This window comes from Tenrec ecaudatus, chromosome 8 (genome assembly GCF_050624435.1).
Source record: "Tenrec ecaudatus isolate mTenEca1 chromosome 8, mTenEca1.hap1, whole genome shotgun sequence".
Lineage (NCBI taxonomy): Eukaryota > Metazoa > Chordata > Mammalia > Afrosoricida > Tenrecidae > Tenrec > Tenrec ecaudatus.
Genome location: NC_134537.1, coordinates 84,264,705 through 84,284,741, shown reverse-complemented (window position 1 = coordinate 84,284,741; position 20,037 = coordinate 84,264,705). Strand labels below are relative to the sequence as shown.

The 20,037-nt window shown below is 40.3% G+C and overlaps 1 non-coding gene across 1 annotated transcript; it reads right to left on the bottom strand.

Annotated features, from left to right (window-relative positions):
• Positions 1–1,291: 1,291 nt before the first annotated feature.
• Positions 1,292–1,453, bottom strand: LOC142455936 (U1 spliceosomal RNA). The gene has a single exon (XR_012786040.1). It is a non-coding gene; the product is annotated as a U1 spliceosomal RNA (small nuclear RNA).
• Positions 1,454–20,037: the final 18,584 nt, after the last annotated feature.

Here is a 20,037-nt window from a genome sequence, read left to right as displayed (position 1 = left end):
CAGTGGTGCTATGGGTCAGTGAGGAACACTGTGTCCCATGGTGGGGCTGGCCCTGTGGTCACCTCTGTGCATTGCTTTTCTGAGCAGGAACATTGTCCTCGGGGCTTGGTGAGCCAGGGTGTGCGTCACTCTTTTCTTTTTTTCCCCTATACCCCCTTGTTGGCTTCTGTGTTCTCTGACCAGACCAGTCTCTCTTCCCCTCTTCTTGAGCTGTAGCTTCAGTGCTGTCCTCTGAAGCGAATTCTACTTGGGGGGAGGGTGGTGCTGTCCACTTAGTTGGCAATGTGACCGGCCCCTCAGGAAAGTTCGGATTTCTTTGGCTTTTCTGAATGCCTTGTTCTGTGTTATGCCGTGTTTTTGGGAATTCTTCACTTTTCTAAGTTCTTTCCTCCCCCGTGCCACCCAACCCCCAATGTTAAACTCCTGGCAATAAATTCTCACATAGTATTATCAAATGCATCCCTTTTGATTCCTCTTGTTTTATTTTTGCAGATCTGGCTTTTGTTTTCCACTGTGTGCACCTATGCACTTTATGTGCTTATTAGCCAAATTAGTACAGATCTGTAATTTATTCTGTGTAGGATGTTGCCATGTTGACAATGAGAATGAATGTGTGAGCTGGGCGTTGAGGAGCTGCTCTAACTGACATGACTATTTTTAGAAGATCTGGCAGATCAATTAGTAATAGATTCTAAACGCAAGAAAGTTGGTGCCAAATTTATGCATTTCTAGAAAAGTCCATGTCATTTTATAGCCAGGAAAGCCTTCAAAAGTCCTTCCTTCCGTAGCAGGTCCTTGTTAGCACAGAAGCTTCTAGCCTTCGCTTTCCCTACTTGAGTAGATTTGGTTCCTGCAATAGATGCCGGAGTTTTCATAGCACCTCTGATTGTTGTGTGCATGTTTCCCTTATATCTTTTTCTAAGGCTAAAATCTGTGGGCTGTGAACTTTTCTTCTACTTCTGTTGCATTTGTGATAGCACTGGGCCACCAGTGTCTGGTTAATAACAGGGAGATTCAAAATTCAAGGAACCATTCCATTGTCTTTTTATTCCATTTTCCCCGATGAATTTTTGAAGAAGCCCTTCCTACTTACTAAGTGCCAGTATTTTTTTAAGATCTCAAATTTATTTTCATTTGAAATGAGTATGTGAATGCTCCTGATGAATTTATCTTTGTTCAACATGTAACATGCTTCCTGAACTGAAAATAGAAGGCAGGTTAAGGTTTGGGGGATTTACATTTTCTTGTGGGATAGCATCACTCCATAATTACTTTTTATTTATTTTTTCCCCAGGGGAGAGCGCGAACACAGTCCCCCACTACCACAAATTATGCAGTCGAGTTTCCCACATTTGGGGAAATCACAGGGGTCAGCAATCCAGAGTGCATGGACAAGCCTCGCCCTGGGAAAACCACCTTCCTGAGCATGGTATCTCCCCTGCCAGGTAATTATCATAATTACTTTTTAAATGACAAATTATAATTATTTAAAGCCAGAGAGCAGTACCAATATATAAATTGCTGAGTATGTCACTGACAAGCCTTTATTCCTGCAAGCAGAAAGTACCACTTCTTTGAGAGACACACAGAAACCAAATAGATGTCACTTCAATATGTATTGCATCCCTGCAAGATAGACTCTATAAATAACTCAGAATGAAGCAATATATAGATTGGTTGAACCCAATCTAGCAGTGAAGACTTGGGTTGGCTGTTCAGAATTAAATCGCCTCTGAACTAGAAATAGAGGTTAATTAGGGAAGAGCTTATCATGAGCTTTGAGAACACCAGTCCTATTCACAGGGCATGGCCTCAGGGTCCCCTGATACCACAGAACTAATAAAAGGAATTAGGCTTAGATCCCTGGGTCATGAGAAAATATGCTTGAAAAGTCTATAATGTTATATTCCCAAAGACAAAATTTTCTGGTCAATATGTAACCTTTTTCAGTTAAGAAGATAGCTTCAAGTTTACTTGGAAGGTCATCTCAAGTAGCTTTGAATGGGAAAGTGTACCCTTGGTGTGCAGTGTCTCTAGTCCAGGACGATGTACAATCAACTGTAGGCATGAAAGAATTATAGTCTTGGAAATCCACGGGGCAGTGTTACCCATCCTGTAGGGTCTCCACAAGTCAAAATTGACTCGAGTTTTTATAGGTATGATGAAGTAACCCAAACCCATAATAGTTAATATATCATATTTGATTTTGAAATAATCTGTAATATATGTGAGAATGTATCATATAGTTAACCTTTGACCTTAGTATCAAAACGTATTCATTTTTTGTTGCCGCCATGCCTCAACTTAAAGCAATGCAAATTTATTATCTAATGATCTCAGCAGGTTAGAAACCCAATGCAGATGCCACTGCGTGGAAATCAAGCCATCAGCAGAGCCCCATTCCTTACTGGGGACCCAAGGAAGACTTTGCTGGATTCCAGGCTCACTCACGTTTGTTTGCTTCTTTTTTCAGAGTTCAATTCCATGTGGTTGTGGAACTGAAGTCCCCATCTCCTTGTCCGTTTCCTTGCTGAGGGTGGGGTGGTAGAATGGGAGTATCTTTAACTCTTAGAGGTCCTCCCACTCCTTGGTTCGTGATTCCCTTCCTCCAACTTCAAAGCCAGCAACATCGTTTTGAGTCTTTCTCATACTTTCCATCACTCGGACCTCCGCCGCTTCCTCACCTTTCTTACCTTCTGTTCTGCTGCATGTCTCTGAGTTCAACTGGATGCTTCTGCTTTTAAAGCCTTGTGTGATTAACTTGGACCCACCTCGATCATCCAGGATCATCTCCCTATTTTTGATTTGTTTGAAATGAACTTATATATCATTAAGGAATCTGTATCCGATTCAGTTCAACTTTCCCTCCTTTTACAGCCCTTCGGGCCAATGTTTAGATCAGAGGGGAAGAAACCTGGAGGGTGTTTTAAGGCTGTGAGCCTTTACTCCCTTTTATTTTTTTTATCACTATTGTTTTCTTGTTTTAACTTTATCTTGATTTTATAGAAAACATATTTTGTGTCGCTGCACAGCTCAGGTCATCAGATCAGAAATAGTATCCCATCGAACCCCCCTAAGTGTGGGGGCTACCCTTCCCTCTCAATGCCCCTCCCTCCATCATTTCCTGCCCCACCCAATCTCCAGGCCCTCAGCCCTGTCCCTGCCTCCCCATAGTCTTCAAAATCTTATCATTATGGGAAAACCACTTTTTTTTCTTTGTTTTTCCTTATAATAATGATGTCCTTAAATATTTGTCATTATACGATTGAAGAACTTTGCTAAACATAATGTTCTCTTCTTCTGTCCATACTTTGCAGTGTTGAACAGAATCATCATTGTTTTTGATTGATGCATAATATTCCAATCTATGAATGCCCCAGCGTTTGTTTATCCATTCCTCTGTAGTCGGGGTTTTCTTATTGTTTCCATCTTTTTACTGGAAATTTCTATTTTGGAAACATAGGCGTGCATGTGTTTTATTCTTAATTTCTTTAGGCTATGTACTCAGTAGAGGAATTCCAGAATCAGAAGGGAGTTGTACTTGCATTTGTTTAAGGAAGCAGCATACTTTTTCCATAGGGGTTATACAATTTCCCCATCAACAATGTATGAACATTCCAATCTCTCCACATCTTCTCCAGCATTTAGTATTTTGTTCTGTTTTTGAATTTTGCTATGAATATCAGTGTGAGGTGATATCTGATTTTTGTTTCAATCTGTATTTCTCTTATTGCTAATGAACATGAACACTTCTTCATATAGTAGTTGATTGCCTGGACCTCATCTTTAGTAAAATGTTTATTCATGCCTGTGCCCATTTTTGTTGGGTTATTTGTATTTTTCTTATTAAGTTGTTATAGTTTGCTAGATTTGGGGAATTAACACTTAAGTATCATTACTTAAGATGTTTCCCCAATCTGTGGATTCTTTGTTAGCACTTTGATGAAGTACTTGGGATTATCTCCCTATTATAAGGTCCATAACATGAATGATGCTTACAAAGTCCCATGTGTCATATAACAGAGAGTCTTCACACACTCCAAGGATTAAATAGTGGCCACTTTGGGCAGGTCATCATTCAGCTTACTGGATTGCGTAACCACTTTAATGGAAAAGTTTCAGATGATTTTACAAAGCTTATAAACAATCTTGTAATATTTAAGAGGAGTTGAGTAGTCTTGTAATTTAACTTATTACATTTGCAGGGGAAACCTGCCAACTCTCTTAAGGCACCTGGCATCCCCAAAAAGATAGTATTTGCAGCACGTTTGCTTGGATGTGTAGCTGTGACTCCTATATATCCTCCTATTTCAGATCTGACACTAACATGATCTTGTTCACTTTCCTTAAATTGAGGCTGTACTGTCCTCCCAGTGTCAGTGACCAACCCCTCCTTTCTAAGATTCCTTTTGCCTTCATTTTAATTCACATTGAGATAACCTTCACCGCTTAGTTGAAAATCAGCTGGCAGCTTCACATGATAATTTAAAGTTTCTACCCAATACCATGGAGCTCTGGTGATATAATAGGATAAGAATAGGGTTGATAACCATAAGATCAGTAATTCAAACTCACCATCCACTCCTTAAGAGAAAGATGAGGATTTCTTCTCCTGAGTAGATGTATGTGGCTTATGCATAGTGTTGTTAACCTCAAGGTCGGGGATTTGAACACACCAGTTGTTCCTCAAGGGAAATGAGGCTGTAAACACCTGTATAAGTCTTAGAAACCTCACAGGGCAGTAGTTGACTCAATGACATGAGTTTGGCTTTGGCTTTGGAAACTAATCCCAAGCAAAGTTTCTATGGGCCCTACCAAACATAGGAAACTATGGGGCCAGGACCCTTGTGACCCACCATGTGGGCCAATTCCAAGGGAGAGGATGCACTCGTTAACGATGGAAATTTCAATGTAAGACATAATTCATGTGTTGTACCACTTGTGCATTTAATGTGTTTGAGAGATATGCAGAATATACTACTTATATGTAACTATGTCTCAAATATATATATATATAATCATTTTATTGGGGGCTTGTATAACTCTTATCAAATCCATACATACATCCATTGTGTCAAGTATATTCGTACATTTGTTGCCATCATCATTCTAAAGCATTTGCTTTCTGCTTGAGCCCTTGGTATCTGTTTACTTAAATCATTTTATTACGGGCTCATACAACTCATCACAATCCATATATACATCAATTGTGTAAAGCATATTTGTGCATTCATTGCCCTCATCATTCTCAAAACACTTGCTCTCCACTTAAGCCCCTGGCATCGGCTCCTCATTTTTTCCCTCCCTCCCCGCTCACCCCTCCCTCCTGAACCCTTGATAACTTGTAAAGTACTATTTTGTCATATCTTGCACTGTCCAACGTCTCCCTGTTGTCTGTCCCCCAAGGAGGAGGTTATATGTAGATCCTTGTAATCAGTTCCCCACTTTCCACTCTAACCTCCCTCCACCCTCCCAAAAACACCAGCCCCACCGCTGGTCCTGAAGGAATCTTCTGCCCTGGATTCCCTGTGTTTCCAGTTCCTATCTGTAACAGTGTACATCCTCTGGTCTAGCCAGATTTGTAAGGTTGAACTGAGGTCATGATAATGGGGGTCGGGTGGGAAAGGAAGCATTTGGGAACTGGAAGAAAGTTGCATGTTTCACCGTTGCTACATCGCACCCTGACTGACTCATCTCCTCCCTGAGACCCTTCTGAAACAGAATATCCAGTGGCCCATAAATGGGCTTTGGGTCTCCACTCCACACGCTCCCTCCCACTCTCGTCATTCACATTGATATGATTTTTTGTTCTGATGATACCTGATCCCTTCGACACCTTGTGATCACACAGGCTGGTGTGCTTATTCCATGTGGGCTTTATTGCTTCGGAGCTAGATGTCTGCTTGTTTACTTTCAAACCTTTAAAACTGCAGATGCTATATCTTTTAACAGCCAAGAAACATCAGCTTTCTTCATCACATTTGCTTATGCACCCACTTTGTCTTCAGTGACTGTGTCGGGAAGGTGAGCTTTAGAGAATTCCAATTTAATAAAACAAAGTATTCTTGCATTGAGGGAGTACTTGAGTGGAGGCCCAATGTCCTTCTGCTACCTTAATACTAAATCCATAAATATATGCACATAGATCTATTTGCCCATCCTCATATATAAACATATTTACATATGTACATGCCTTTATTTAGACCTCTATAAATGTCCTTTGCCTCCTAGCTCTTTCCTCTATTTCCTTTGACTTTCCTCTTGTCCTACTATCATGCTCAGTCTTCATTTGGGTTTTAGTAATTGCTCTTGGTTACATTACCCTTGATGATGCCTTACCCGGCCTCCTACACCCTCCTCACCACTGATTTGGATCACTTGTTGTTCCCTTATCCCTGGGTTTGTTAACACCACGTCCTTTTCCCCCACGTTCCCTTCTCTCACATCCGCCTGGAACTGCCGGTCCCGTTGTTTTCTCCTTCAGATTGTTCATCCAGCCTGTCTTATTTAGACACACCTGTGGAGATAATAACATGCACAAAAACAAGACAGATCAAAACCAAGCAACAAAATAAAAGAAAACAACAACAAGCCAATGACAAAAACAAAACACAGCAACAAGAAAGAGGAGCTGGTAGTTAGTTCAGGGACTGTTTGCTGGCCTTTAGGGGTGTTTTCCAGTCCAGTCTGTTTGGGAACCAAGCCCTGGCCCCAAAGTCTATTTTCACTATTCCCTGAGGATTTCGTTGCATTGTTCCCCTTGCTGTTCTGTTCCACGCCCTTAGTGCTTTGCTTTGCTGTGGTGGGATCAGATCGGGTGGAATTCCCACACTGTGTCTCCAATGTTGTCCTCTGTAGAGTTATCGGTCAGTGAGGGATGACGTGTCTCATAGTGGGGCCGGCCATGTGGTCTTCTCTGTGGATTGGCTGCTCTGAGCAGGAATATGGTCCTCAAAGCTAGTTGTGCCAGGATGTGCTCCACTCTCTTCTTCCCCGTCATTTGCTCCCATGTGCTATGATCAGACATGACCCTCTCCCAGAGCTGCAGATTCAGTGCTGTCCTCTGAAATAAATTCTTTTAGGGGGAGGGGGAGGTGTACATGTAGTTGGGATTGGGGCCGGCCCCTCAGACCTCTCCACTGGTTTCCTACTCCCACCGGCATGCTGCATTCACATCTTGGAGCACCAGGTTGAAGCCTAGTCCCTCTTTCCCTGTGGAGATATAAAAATACCCTCCTCTTGGGTGGGTTATTGCCCTGGGCCCCCACTACCCATGTCTTTTTTTATTTCTTTTTTTCTTCCCCAAGCTCCTTTTGAGTTGGCTACCATAGGTATCCCTGGATTTGGTCTGGCCCCTGCCATTCTACCTGGTCCTCACCCCAGGAATGTTTGTCTACAGTAGTTTTTTCCCTCTGTTCCTTTTGCATTTTTTTAAAGCTTACCTCAGCGGATTCATGTTGTCCTTCCCCATTTTTGCTTGGCTTACTTCGCTTAGCATGATTTCCTCCAGTTCTTTCCATGCAACAATGTGCTTCATACGTTCATCACTGCTTTTTAGCGATGCATAGTACTCCATTGTGTGTTGGTACCACAGCTTTTAATCCACTCATCAGTTGATGGAAATTTAGGTTGTTGCCAACTCCTTGCAATTGTGAACTGCTCTGCAATGAACTTTAGAGCACAGATGTCTGGGCTTGGTTTGTTTCTTGCCTGTTCTGGGTATTTGCCCAGTAGGGGGATGGCTGGGTCATATGGTAGCTTGATTTCCATCTGTTTTAGATATTGGCAGATCAATTTCCATAGTGGCTGTACATAGTTACTGGTCCACCAGCAATGGATGAGAGTTCCTGTCTCCCCACAGCCCCTCCAACATTTGTTGTTTTCTGATTTTTTTGAATTGAGCTATCTTTGAGGTTGTTAGGTGCTACCTCATTGTTGTTTGAATTTGTATTTCTCTATTGGATAAAGATAAGGACCATTTTCTCATATGTTTGTTGGCCATTCAGATTAATGCTCCTGTGAAACTTCTGTTCAGATCCTTTGCCCACCTTCTCAGTGGGCAATAAGTTTTTTCTTTTTGGAAGCTAGCAGAGTATTGTAGATTTTAGTAAGAAGGCCTTTGTCTGATGTCATTGCTAAAGATGTTTTCCCAGTCAGTGGACTCTGTTATTACTCTCTTGGTGAATTCTTTTTATGTACACAGGTGTTTTATATTCAGTATATCCCATTTGTCAATTTGTGCCTCCTCTGTGTTTGTGTCCTTCCCTATTTCTGAGAGTCTGTGTGTTCCCTGTGCCAAAGTTCTCAAGTTGGTGCCAATTCTCTCATTGATGGCCCTAATAGTTTGGGGTTCAAAATCAAGATCTGTGATCCACCTTGAGTTTATTCTTGTGCATGGAGTGAGATAAGGGTCTTGCTTCATTTTTCTGCAGCTAAATATCCATTTTTTCTAGCACCACTTGTTAAAGGCATCTGCTTCCAATAGGATATTTTTTGGACCCTTATCAAAAATCGATAGTCTGTATGCTGATGATTTTATTTCTGGGTCTTCAGTTCTTTTCCATTGGTCTGAGTATGTCATTGTACTAATATCATGTGGTTTTGAACTGTGGCTGTATAGTATGTGCCAAAGTCAGGTAAAGCAAGCCCTCCCCGTGTCCTTCTTCTTGAGGAGTTCTCTGCTAATTCTGGGCTTCTTCCTTCTCCATATGAAGCTGGTAATCTGTATTTCCATTTCTTTGAAGAAAGATAAGGGTAATTGTATCAGGATTCCACAAAACTTATATAATGCCTTAGGCAGAACGGACATCTTTACTATATTGAGTCTTCCAATCCACGAGCATGGGATATTTTTCCATTTGTTGAGGTCACTCTTGGTTTCTTGTAATAGTGTTCTGTAGTTTTCCTCATACACATCTTTTGTTCTTTTTGTCAGGTATATACCTAGATATTTCAATTTGTGTTTGGCTATTGTGAAGGGTACCACCTTTTTTATCTCTTCTGTGGTCTTATCCAATGTATATAACAGTCCGATGGACTACTGTTTGTTGATTTTGCATCCTGCCACTCTGCCAAACTCCTCTTTGCTTCCAGTGCTCCCCTTGTGGAGCTTTTGGGATTTTCCATATATAAAATCATATCATCTGCAAATAAAAATAGTTTCACCTCTTCCTCTTCCTTCCCCAGATGAGTACATTTAATGTCTTTTCTTTGCCTTATGTTGTTAGCTAAAACCTCCAGCATGATACAAATTCAGAATGGGGACAGGGGGCATCCTTGTCTGGTCCCCCTTTTCAGTGAGATTGTGTTAGTCTTTTCTCCATTGACTACCACGTTGGCTGTTGGTTTTTCATATATAGCTTTTATTATCTTGAGGAATTTTCCTTCCATTCCTATCTTCTCAAATATCTTAAACAGGAATTAGTGTTGGATATTGTCAAATGCTTTTTCTGCATCTATCGATATTATCATGTGGTTCTTATAGTTTTTCATGTCATTGTGGCGAATGATACTAATGATCTTTCATATGTTGAACCATCCCTGCATCCCTGGTATGAATCCCACTTAGTCATGGTGAATTATTTGTTTTATATACTTTTGTATTCTATTGACCAATATTTTGTTAAGGATTTTTGCATCAATGTTCATTAGGGATATTGGTATGTAGTTCTCGATTCTTGTGGGATCCTTACCTGGTTTTGGTATCAGAGTTATACTTAGTTTCATAGAAGGAGTTTTGGAGTCTGTCATCTTTTTCTATGTTCTGGAAGAGTTTGTGGAGGATTGGTGTTAGTTCTTCCCTGAATGCTTGGCAGAATTCTCCAGTGAAGCCATCTGGTCCAGGGGATTTTGTTTTGGTGGTAATCCCTTGATACCCTTGTCTATTTCTTCTATTGCTATGGGTCTGTTGAGATTCTTGACATTCTTTGGGGACAGTCTAGGAAGGGACTGTTTTTCTAAGAATTTGTCCATGTCTTCCAACTTGTTGAACTCCTTGGAGTACAATCCTTCGTAGTACTGTGTAATTATTCTTTTGATTTCATTAGGGTTGTTGTAATGTCTGCTCTTTCATCCCTTATTCTTGCTATTTAAATTTGTTCCCTCCTTTCTTTGGTTAGGTTTACCAGTGGTCTGCCGATTCTGTTTATCCTTTCAAAGAACCAAAAAGCACAATTAATTTTGTCCATAATTTTCTTATTTTCTCTCTCCTGAATCTCAGCCCCGATTTGTATTATTTCTTTTCTATCATTAGGATTTCCCTGCTGACTCTGCTCTAGTTGTTGTAAATTTTGTGCAGCATACCAATCATGAGTCTCTCTTACTTTCTCAGTTGTGCATGTATTGCTACGAAATGTCCTCTGATAACTGCTTTTGCTGTGTCCCATAAGTTTGGGTACGTCTGTTCTCATTCTTGTTGCTTTCTAGAAATTTCCTTATTTCATCTCTGATCTGTGCCAATACGCACACCTTTTGCAACCGAGAGTTATTCATCCTCCAATTGTTTGTTCCTGTTTTCCTTGTCTTCCTTTTGTTGATTTCCAGCCTTATGGCACAGTAGTCAGAGAGAGAAGTCTGTATGATATCAGTGTGCTTAAGTTTAGGTAGATTCCCCTTATGCCCCAGCATGTGGTTTATCTTCAAATATGTGCCATGGGGTCTGGAAAAGAATGTGATATTTTGTTTGTGTTTGGATGAAAAGCTCTGTAAATACCTATCAGGTCAAATTGTCTAATTGAAGTGTTTAGATTTCTAGTCTCCTTGTTGAGTTTCTTTCCCTGTGAGCTATCTCAGAGAGTGGTGTATTGAAGTCACCCACTATATTTGTTGAGGCTGTGATATCTTTTTTCATCTTTTGGGGTGTTTGGTTGATGTATTCAGCCAGTCTCTCATTCAGGGAAGATATGTTTGCAATGCTTAGTGGTTCTTTGTCTACTGTTCCCCTGAGCATTATATAGTGTCCCTCCTTATCTCTTTTTATGGTTTCGACTTTGAGATCAATTTTATACGAGATTAGAATTGCAACCCCTTGTTTTTTGAATTGTTGTTTGCTTGATATGCCTTTCTCCAGTCTTTGATTCTCCGCCTATTTTTGTCTGTAGCCTTGAGGTGTGTTTCCTGTAGGCAGCAGATTGATGGGATGTGTTTTCTAAGGCAAACTGCTAGCCTCAGTATTTTAATACCTGAGTTTAGGCCATTGATATTCAGGGTTATTGTCTACATATGTGGACTCTTTGATATCATTTTATACCTTTTTAATTGTGTGTTTTCCTACTTTCCTTTCACATTAGTTTGTTGTGTGTGTGTGTGTGTGTGTGTGTGTGTGTGTGTGTGTGTGTATCATTCTTTACTTCTTCCCATCCTTTAGCCAATGCTATCTTGGGGCCTGTTTTCTCTTTGTTGTCCTCTGGGTGAGGTTGTTCTATGTGGTGGTCTCTTATTTATGCTTGGTGAATGTTGTTCTTCTGCTCATACTGGGTCGGCAAGGATCTTTTGTAGGGCTGGCTTTCTTCTAACGTATTCTTTGAGTTTTCCTTGCCTGGGAAAACTCTTACTTCTCCATCTATCTTGATCGATAATTTGGCTGGGTAGAGTATTCTTTGGTTTGCGTTGTTTTCCTTCAATTTTTGGAATATGCTACTCCACTCTCTCCTCTTCGTCATAGTTTCTACTGATAGGTCTGAGCATATTCTTATTTGGGAACCTTAATATGTGATTGCTTGTTCTTCCCTAGCTGGGCTCATTATTTTCTCTTCTTCCTAAATGTTGGATAGTTTAACTATTATATGGCTTGTTTACTTCTTGGGATTCAGTCTAGCTGGTGTTCTTTCAGACTCCTGAATGGGTCCCTGGTTTTCATTCATTAAGTTGGGGAAGTTTTCTTCCAAGAATTCTCTCACTATTGTTGCAGATGACTTCTTTGTGTGTTTTCCTCCAGTGATCCAATAATTCTAATGTTGTTCCTGTTCATAGCATCAGACATAGCTCTTATATTTTCTTCAGCTTCTCTGATGATCTTATTAGATTTTTGTTCACATTTGTCAAAGTCTGCTTGGCTGTCCTCCAAGTCACTTGTGTGGTTCTCTGCTTCCTCCAGACAATTCTCGAGGTCTGTGTGTCTGTTGCTGGTTTTTGTTATCTCCTCCCTAAGCTCTTGTATTTCCCTTTTGTGTATGGACTTTATCTCCTCTATCGTTTCATCCTTTTTCTGTATTGTTTACCTCATATCCTGTATGACTCCAAGCAGCATTCTGAAATTTTACTTCTGTGGTAGCTCAATGTCTGCTTCTTCTATGTATGTTGTTATGTTCAGGACATCTTCTGCCATTGACTTTTGTTTCTCCTGTTTTTTGGGTTTTTTTGTTGAAGTCGTTGAGACTGATGGCTGTTTTCATTGTGTTGTTTTAGAGGAGCCAGGTACCATTTTCCAGGGAGTCCAAGAGCACTGGCTCTCTCTCTGGAAGACTCGTAGGAATGCTTCTTAGAACTGCCTCCAGCTAATTTCACTATGGAATTAACCTACCACATTATCCTCCTGTGGTTTCCCTCTCAGGGGAGTGACCCAGAAGGCTGGTGGGATGCCTCTTGTGGAGGTTGGGCAGAGGTTCCTGCTGTAGCTTGGAACATTGGAGAGTGTTGGTTGAGCTGCCTTAAATCATGTGAGGCACTAAGGTAGATGGGAGGAAGTTCTCTCAGTCGTGTAGAACCACAGAGGACAAATAGGAGGTCCCTCAACCACACAGCCAAGAATTCCCAGTAAGAAGTTGGGCGGAGTATACCCTGATGAAGGTCTGGCAGGGCTTTCCCTAGCCTTGGGCAATACTGCACAGGGTAGAGCTCGCCTAACTGGGTCAGGGGAAGGCATAAATGCCCTAGGCTAAGGGGAGTTGGTCTGGAGGTCAGCAGTGGAGTGTGAAAGAACAGGAAAGAGACAACGAGGAGAAAAAAATTACAAATTAAGCCCGCTGAGACCATGAGAGTATAGAGAGAAGAGAGGGAAATAAAAGTAACAATGTTGCTGAACCCGGATCCATGCCCGTGGAGCTGCAAGGGTTTAGTCCATGGCTGAGCTGTGGCTGTATTGATATTAAGCTCCTGCGCTGGCCCCAAATGATCCCTGCTTGGGCGGAGACAGTGGCGGGGCTAAGGTCAAACCTTAGCGGGCTTCCTCGGTGGTAAGCCAAAAGCCCCCAGCCCCTCAAAACTTTGTGGATCTGTGCCTACTTATCTTTATGATGTTCCTCCTGTGATCCAGCAGTGTTGAATTTCCCTCTTAGTAAGTCTCCTGGGATGATATCTGCGGAGTCCCTCTGGTATCAAAAGATATATATTTTAAAGGATCTATACCCAAGAAATCTTTATACTTTTGTCGAAAGGACCTTGTTTTCCATTTGGTGACTCCTGGAGAAGAGATGAGATGATGTCTGTGTGAAACATGAAAGTGCTCATAGTGAGCATCCTGAGTAGGAGGTGGTTCTCTCTTTTGACATTTGACAAATGATAAGAAGGGCCATGATGACATCTGGTTCCTTCAATGATTAGATTTCTGCATTGTTCACTGACACTCTCAATAGTGCACTAGTCACAGTACCAGAAATAGAGTCAACTTTGATATTTAGAATGCCTGATGCAGCTTGCATATAATTTGTGCCTGATTAATATTTACTGCACTGAATTTAAATACTTCCAGATTCTCAATGATGGGAACTTGATTTAGTCTTATTCACTGTGAGAGTAAAGGAAAAAGTTTTCCTTGTCATCCTTCTTATTAACTTCCCTCAAGTCAGAACCAGGCCAGATTTTCAGCATGAGAGTGAGAATTGTATCATTAATTCCCTAATGCCCTCTTTGTAATCCTTAGGTAACCAGACACTTTAATTTGCCCATTCTTCTAGTTAACTGACGCTTTTCCTTCACAAAAGATAAGAGTGTCATGGGCTTTATGCCTGTTCCTCGGGTTATTTGGGGCTCTGATTCAGAAAATTGCATTGGATAAATTGCATAAGTTCTAGTTTCTTAGATATGGTATTTCACTATATTTTAAGCCATTAAGTTATACTAATTTATTAATATATCGTCCTAGTTATAAATCAGAAAAATTTAGACCTATAAATTATAGGATGAGACAAAAACCATAATAAATATTTGAAAAAGAGTGAGGTATTAAGGGACTTCCGTTGGAGGCTATCTATGGACTCGTGGTAGCTAGTTGGTTATATATTGAGCTGTAAGTCATAAGGCCAGTGGTTCGAACACATAAGTCACTCTCCAGCTCATAAGAAATATAAAAGCTTGGAAATTCAAAGGGGCAGATCTCCCCTATTCTATAATGTCACAGTGAGTGCGAGCTGAACAGAGGGCATTGAGTTTTTCCTTTGGGTCTGGGAGGTTGTGCAGTACACACAGAGGCTACAAGTTGGATACTGCAAAGCCAGAGCACAGCTTGAGAAGAGTGGAGAATTAAAAAATGAAAATGGAAAAGGCACAGAGATGGAAGGTCTGAGGACAACTTAAGGTGCCCAATGTATAAGACTTCATAGAAATGTTCATAACTATTTTGAAGATCTAAAATCTTCTTCTTCCAATTATGTGGTAAATCTCTCAGAACACATTTTAATATATAAAGCTCCGTAGATAATTTATGCTAAATGTTTCAGAGGTGAAGCTGGCTCCAAGCTTCTTCATGAGAAAAATTCTAAGTTTTCTTTTCAGAGACTAGAGCAGTTATTTATTACAAAAGGAGTTTGAACTCCGACAGGCCAATGTGGGGTTTCAGATCATTTGAATTTCTATTATATCAAGCTCACTGTCAGTCAGTTACCACTCATAGCCATCCTAAAGGACAGAGGAGAACTTCTCTTGTAGATTTCTGAGGCCATAAATCTTCAAGGAAGCAGACAATCTCATCTTGTTCTTACAGCGTAGCTGTGGGCTTGAATAACTGACTGTGTGGTTAGCCATCAAACACACAACCCACTACACCATCAGGGCTCGTTTTCTATCGTGCACTAACTTTTCTTTCTGCCCCCCCTTTAGGATAACAAATTGGAACCACCTGTTATTCAATTCCTAATAAAAGTGAAGTGGTACTTGGAGAAAACTCCAAGTTCATATCATTTGCATTGTTCAAATGTATCTTGCGTTCAACCATACAAAACATAACTTGACCTAATAGAAACTACTTTAATAAAGCAGCAGGCCATTCCTTTATCTCTGTCTAGTGAACACTACACCAAACTATCCTACTTTTTCATAAGCAAGCAGAGTGCAGAGTGGGGCATCACATATGTTCTGTATCTCGAAAACTAGAGCTGATGGGGAAACGGTGCCACTCTGGGAATCACCAGGTCAAATATGCCCAGAAACAAGTCTAACATTTGAGGCACCATAATGTGTGTGGGCCAGGGTAACTATTCATTCTGGATTTGTCCCACACTGATTGTGGTCTTGGGCAAGCTACTTAGCCTATAAGACTTTATCTTGCATTCTCATTTTTCATGGGAGAGATTCAGATTTGCTTCCCAGCCAATGCACCTCAGACACAGCCACCACCTTTTGTTAGTGGAGACATGAAGGGAGCAAATAGTTAAGGGTTTGTTTGCTAACTGAAAAGTTGGCAGCTCAAATCCACCCAATGGCTTTGTGGGACCAAGACCTGGCAATCTCCTTCTAGAAGGCCATCGGGCAGTTTAGTCTATCCTATGGTGTCACTCCTAGTCAAGAATACATACCAGCACCTCACAACAATGGTGCTGAACAAGTTTCAGCAGTCTCCATACTAAGATAGACTAGGACTAAAACCCTGGCAATCTACTAATGAAAATCAGCCAATGAAAACCCAATGGGACACAATGGTGCCCTCTGTAGCTGATAGAGCAGATGGTGCAGGACTGAGCAGTGTTTTGTTCCACTGGGCATGGGGTTGGCCGACTTGATGACAGTTGACAACAGCATTATCATGGAACTAGACAATATTATGATAAATACAGGAAAGACCGAGTTGTCAAGGTTTTAATTTTGGTTGGATCCACAAGCAATGGTCAGGGAAGCAGTAGTCAAGAAACAAAACTATGTATTGTACTGGGCAAGTCTGCAACTGAAGAGCCCTTTGAAGTGTTATGGAGCAAGGGCATCATTGTGAATACAAAGTTGTGCAAGTTCCACTTGCCTCATATGCATGTGAAAGTTGGACAGTGAGTCAGGAAGGTTGAAAGGAGATGATACGTTTGAATTATACTTTTAGCTAGCAATATTGTAAATACCATGGACTGTAAAGGATAAATAAATCTACCTTGGAAAAAGTACATCCCGTTGCTCTTTAGAAGTAGTAAAGACAGGACTTTATCTCACATACTTTGCATATGTTATCAGGAGAGACAGGTCCTTCGAAAAGGACAGTGTGCTGGATAAAGTAGGGAGACAGTGGAAAAGAGACCATTATGCAGATGGACTGAATGGTGGCTGCACCAATGAGCTCAAACATAAGAATTTATGAGGATGGCACAGGACAAGGCAGTGTTTGGTTTTGTTATACCTCATACCTCTATTAGTCAGAATCGACTCAATGGCACCTGATAACAACAGTGAAATTATGTGTGTAAAGCTTTCACCAGAATGGCTGGCAAATACCTGATTGATAAATATTCATTTTATTATTAAATATTAATCGGCTAGTGAATATTAGTTTCAATTATTATTAACTTGTCCTACCCCAAAGTTCCTTGTGATTTTCATCTGGTGCTCTGTTAGTAATTTATTCTAATAAGATGTACTGTGACAAGGACCTTCAACGATAATACATTCTTACAGCTTTTGAAATTGCTCTGTGCTAAAAATAAAGTCTTCAGGATTCATTTTCTTTGAATTCACAATCAAACTGTACTATGCAGAAAGCACAGTGGACTTTATTCTTTTTAAACAGAACCAGATTTCAAAGATGAAGGTCAAGGTGTCCAGGAAAACCGATCTGGTTGCCCCAACCAGAAAATTAACTTTCTAAAGGAAAATTTACAGGAAACTATTGAGTCTTTTACCTTTTGCTTTTTTTTTTTTTAACCTAAATGCTCTTGAACACTTGTCACCTGGTTCTGTTTTCATTCTAGACTTAACTCAGACATCATTGTTAAGGGACTTCCAAAATAGCTCAAACCAATCTAAATGGCTTTCCTCTTGACTGTAGCTACCATGGCATTTCTATGTCATGAGTTTAGCAATAATGACTTTCATTCAAAAACCTTATAATCAGAAAAACAAAAAAAACCCTTATAATCTTCTGTCACGCATTAGTTTATCTACAGTGATTCTGTGCCTTGATTTTGTAAGGTTCTTTAGGACGGGAAACAAAAGATTATACTCACAGTCCATATGATTAGTTAAAAAATGTTGTTGAACTGAATATTAAAGAAATATCTGAAGTTACGTTTTCAGGAGAAGAATAAATGCATTTGGATTATGGTACTGGAAAAGAATATTGAAAGTACCATGGACACAAACCTGTCTAAGAAGTAGAGGCAGAGTGCTCCTTAGAGGCAAGGATGGTGAGACTCCATCTTGCACACATTGGACTTGAGACTTCATCTTGCACACATTGGACACGTTGTCAGGAGAGAGCAGTCCCTGAAGAAGCGCGTCAGGCTTGGAAAAGTAGAGGGCCAGTGAAAGATAGGAAAGCCTTCGCTGAGGTGGGTAGACACAGTGACCATGACAATGGGCTTAGTTAGGCAAAAGAACAATTGTGAGGATGGCCTAGGGCTGAGCAGTGTTCTCTTCTGTTGTGCGTGGGGTCGTTATGGGTCAGAAATGGCTGATAGTACCTAGTAACATCTTTTCAGTGCCCCTAGGTGATTTTGCAGTCACATTTTGTTCTTTATGGAAATTTTCAAATTATCAGCCAAATATAACTTTTTCCCCCTGAGAGTTACTGAATAAACAGGAATTGGGTCTCAGGGGATGGGATGGAAGGAGTGAAGGAGAATGATCTGATTTGACTAAGTTGGATATAAATTCAGGCATGTTTTGAGAATATCATTTTCCCTGACTTCCTACTGGAAATGCATTGTTTTGAAATATAGATATTTGAACCCAGTGACTTAACTAGTAAGGTGATCTCTCAAACCATATGGGCCCCAGTGATCAAATGTTCACACAGCTCGTTAGGAAGATGAAATGTATCATTAGAAAGGTTCAAAACTATTATAGATGAATAATTAATTTTCCATAACCATCTAGCAAAGTGAATGTGAGATGATCCTTGCTTTGATAAGTATCTGCTAATAAACTCAAAACCAAAAGCACAATGTTCAATGGTACCATTGTATTTATCTAACCTTTCAATGACCAGACCATAGAGATTTAGAGTGGAGACCATCTCACCATCCTCCCTTGGATTTCCAGGATGCCTAAACAACCTTCAAAGGTAGTAAGAGACATTTATGATCCCTTATCGAATATTTTTTAAATGGTGAATGATGGTCATTAAAGTGAAATTTCCTGAAAACATTAATTTTATTGATATTACAATAGATAGAAGTTATCTCTTTCTCATCCTTCTGCTACAACTCGCCATTCGGGGCTCAGCTATGAACTAAGCATTCAAGAAGAGATACAATGAAGCTCTAGCATGTACAAACAAAACTTTCAGTAAACTGATTAAAACGCAATTTAAAAAAAATTATAAATAAAGCCTAATGTAAACAGCACTCTTCCAGGCAATGTGACTCTATAAGGTAACTTCACGTTCTAGGCGACTTTGTTTTGACTGGAATCATTCCCGGCTAATCAGAAACCACGATTGTTTCTAGGATTAAAGATAAAAATAATCGTATCACTTACAACACACAGTCCATTTGGCAAATCAAATCTTTCAACACAATGGGGCCACAAGGGGAAAATATTGAGAAGGGACATCTGTGTGGTGAGAAATTTAAAAATGAATATGCATGAGCACGAAGCTGAGCATGTGGTCAAGAGTCAATTTGCACTTTTCAATGAATGAATGAATGGGCCACTGTCCTCATTAGACAAATTTGAAAAAATGCAAGTTTAACCACTTACCACCCCACAACTACCATGAAACAAAGCAATTTTGAGAACCAGACCTTCTGTCTGTAAGAAAGCACAGTGGCCATGCTTTAAAGACCGTCTGGCGGGGATGGGAGACAAGAGACATATGTTTATTTTAATGAAAGCAAATACAGAAACACAAACTCATCAGCCTACTTTCTTCTTTAATAATAGAATAGCAAGTGGAATCTCTGGATGCTGTTTCCTTCCTTTTCTTTTCATTTTGGGGGATATCTTTGATAGGAAATATAACACCTTATTAAAGTCAAGTTCATTTGTGAGGCTCTTCCACTCCATGGAATCTAAATCACCACAGTAGGTTAATGAGAAAAGCAGGGGTCACCCTTCCTCACACTGTCCCTTGCCCTCGAAAACCCAGCATCAGCCATCAATGACTGCTGCCCTAAAAACCTGTGGAATGAATTGCCATAAAACCACAACTTCCATTAGGGAAACACATTTTCTGTGTGTATAATTAAGTTAATCGATAATAGAAGTTACAGGGATGGATCCCAATTCAGATAAGCCTGGATGCAGAGCCAGGCAGTGGAATCCTCTGATTTGAACATAAGCCAGGCAGAGGAATCCCTCTGCTTTGAACATAACACACTGATAACATCTATGTGTTGGCATTCCTTGCCTCCATCTCTGCCTCCTACTGACAGTGAATATGGTTGAGCTCCCTGCTGGGTATACAGAGGATGCTGAATTTCTGGAGGCGTAGTGATTATTTTAATAATAAGTTTCTAGTCATAGACAATAAGCATCTTAATATATTAAATTATATTTGCTGTACAAGTGTGTGATGGGTAATGAAGTGCATTAAGTTTGATAAGTTCATAGCATAATATATCATTCTTTTTTTCTATCCTCCCCACAAAAAACAACCAACATCTGATGCCTGTCACATCAATTAGTAATCATCCTGCAGGTCTACCAAAGATAGTATTCTCATAATGTTAACCTGCAAAGTTTTTT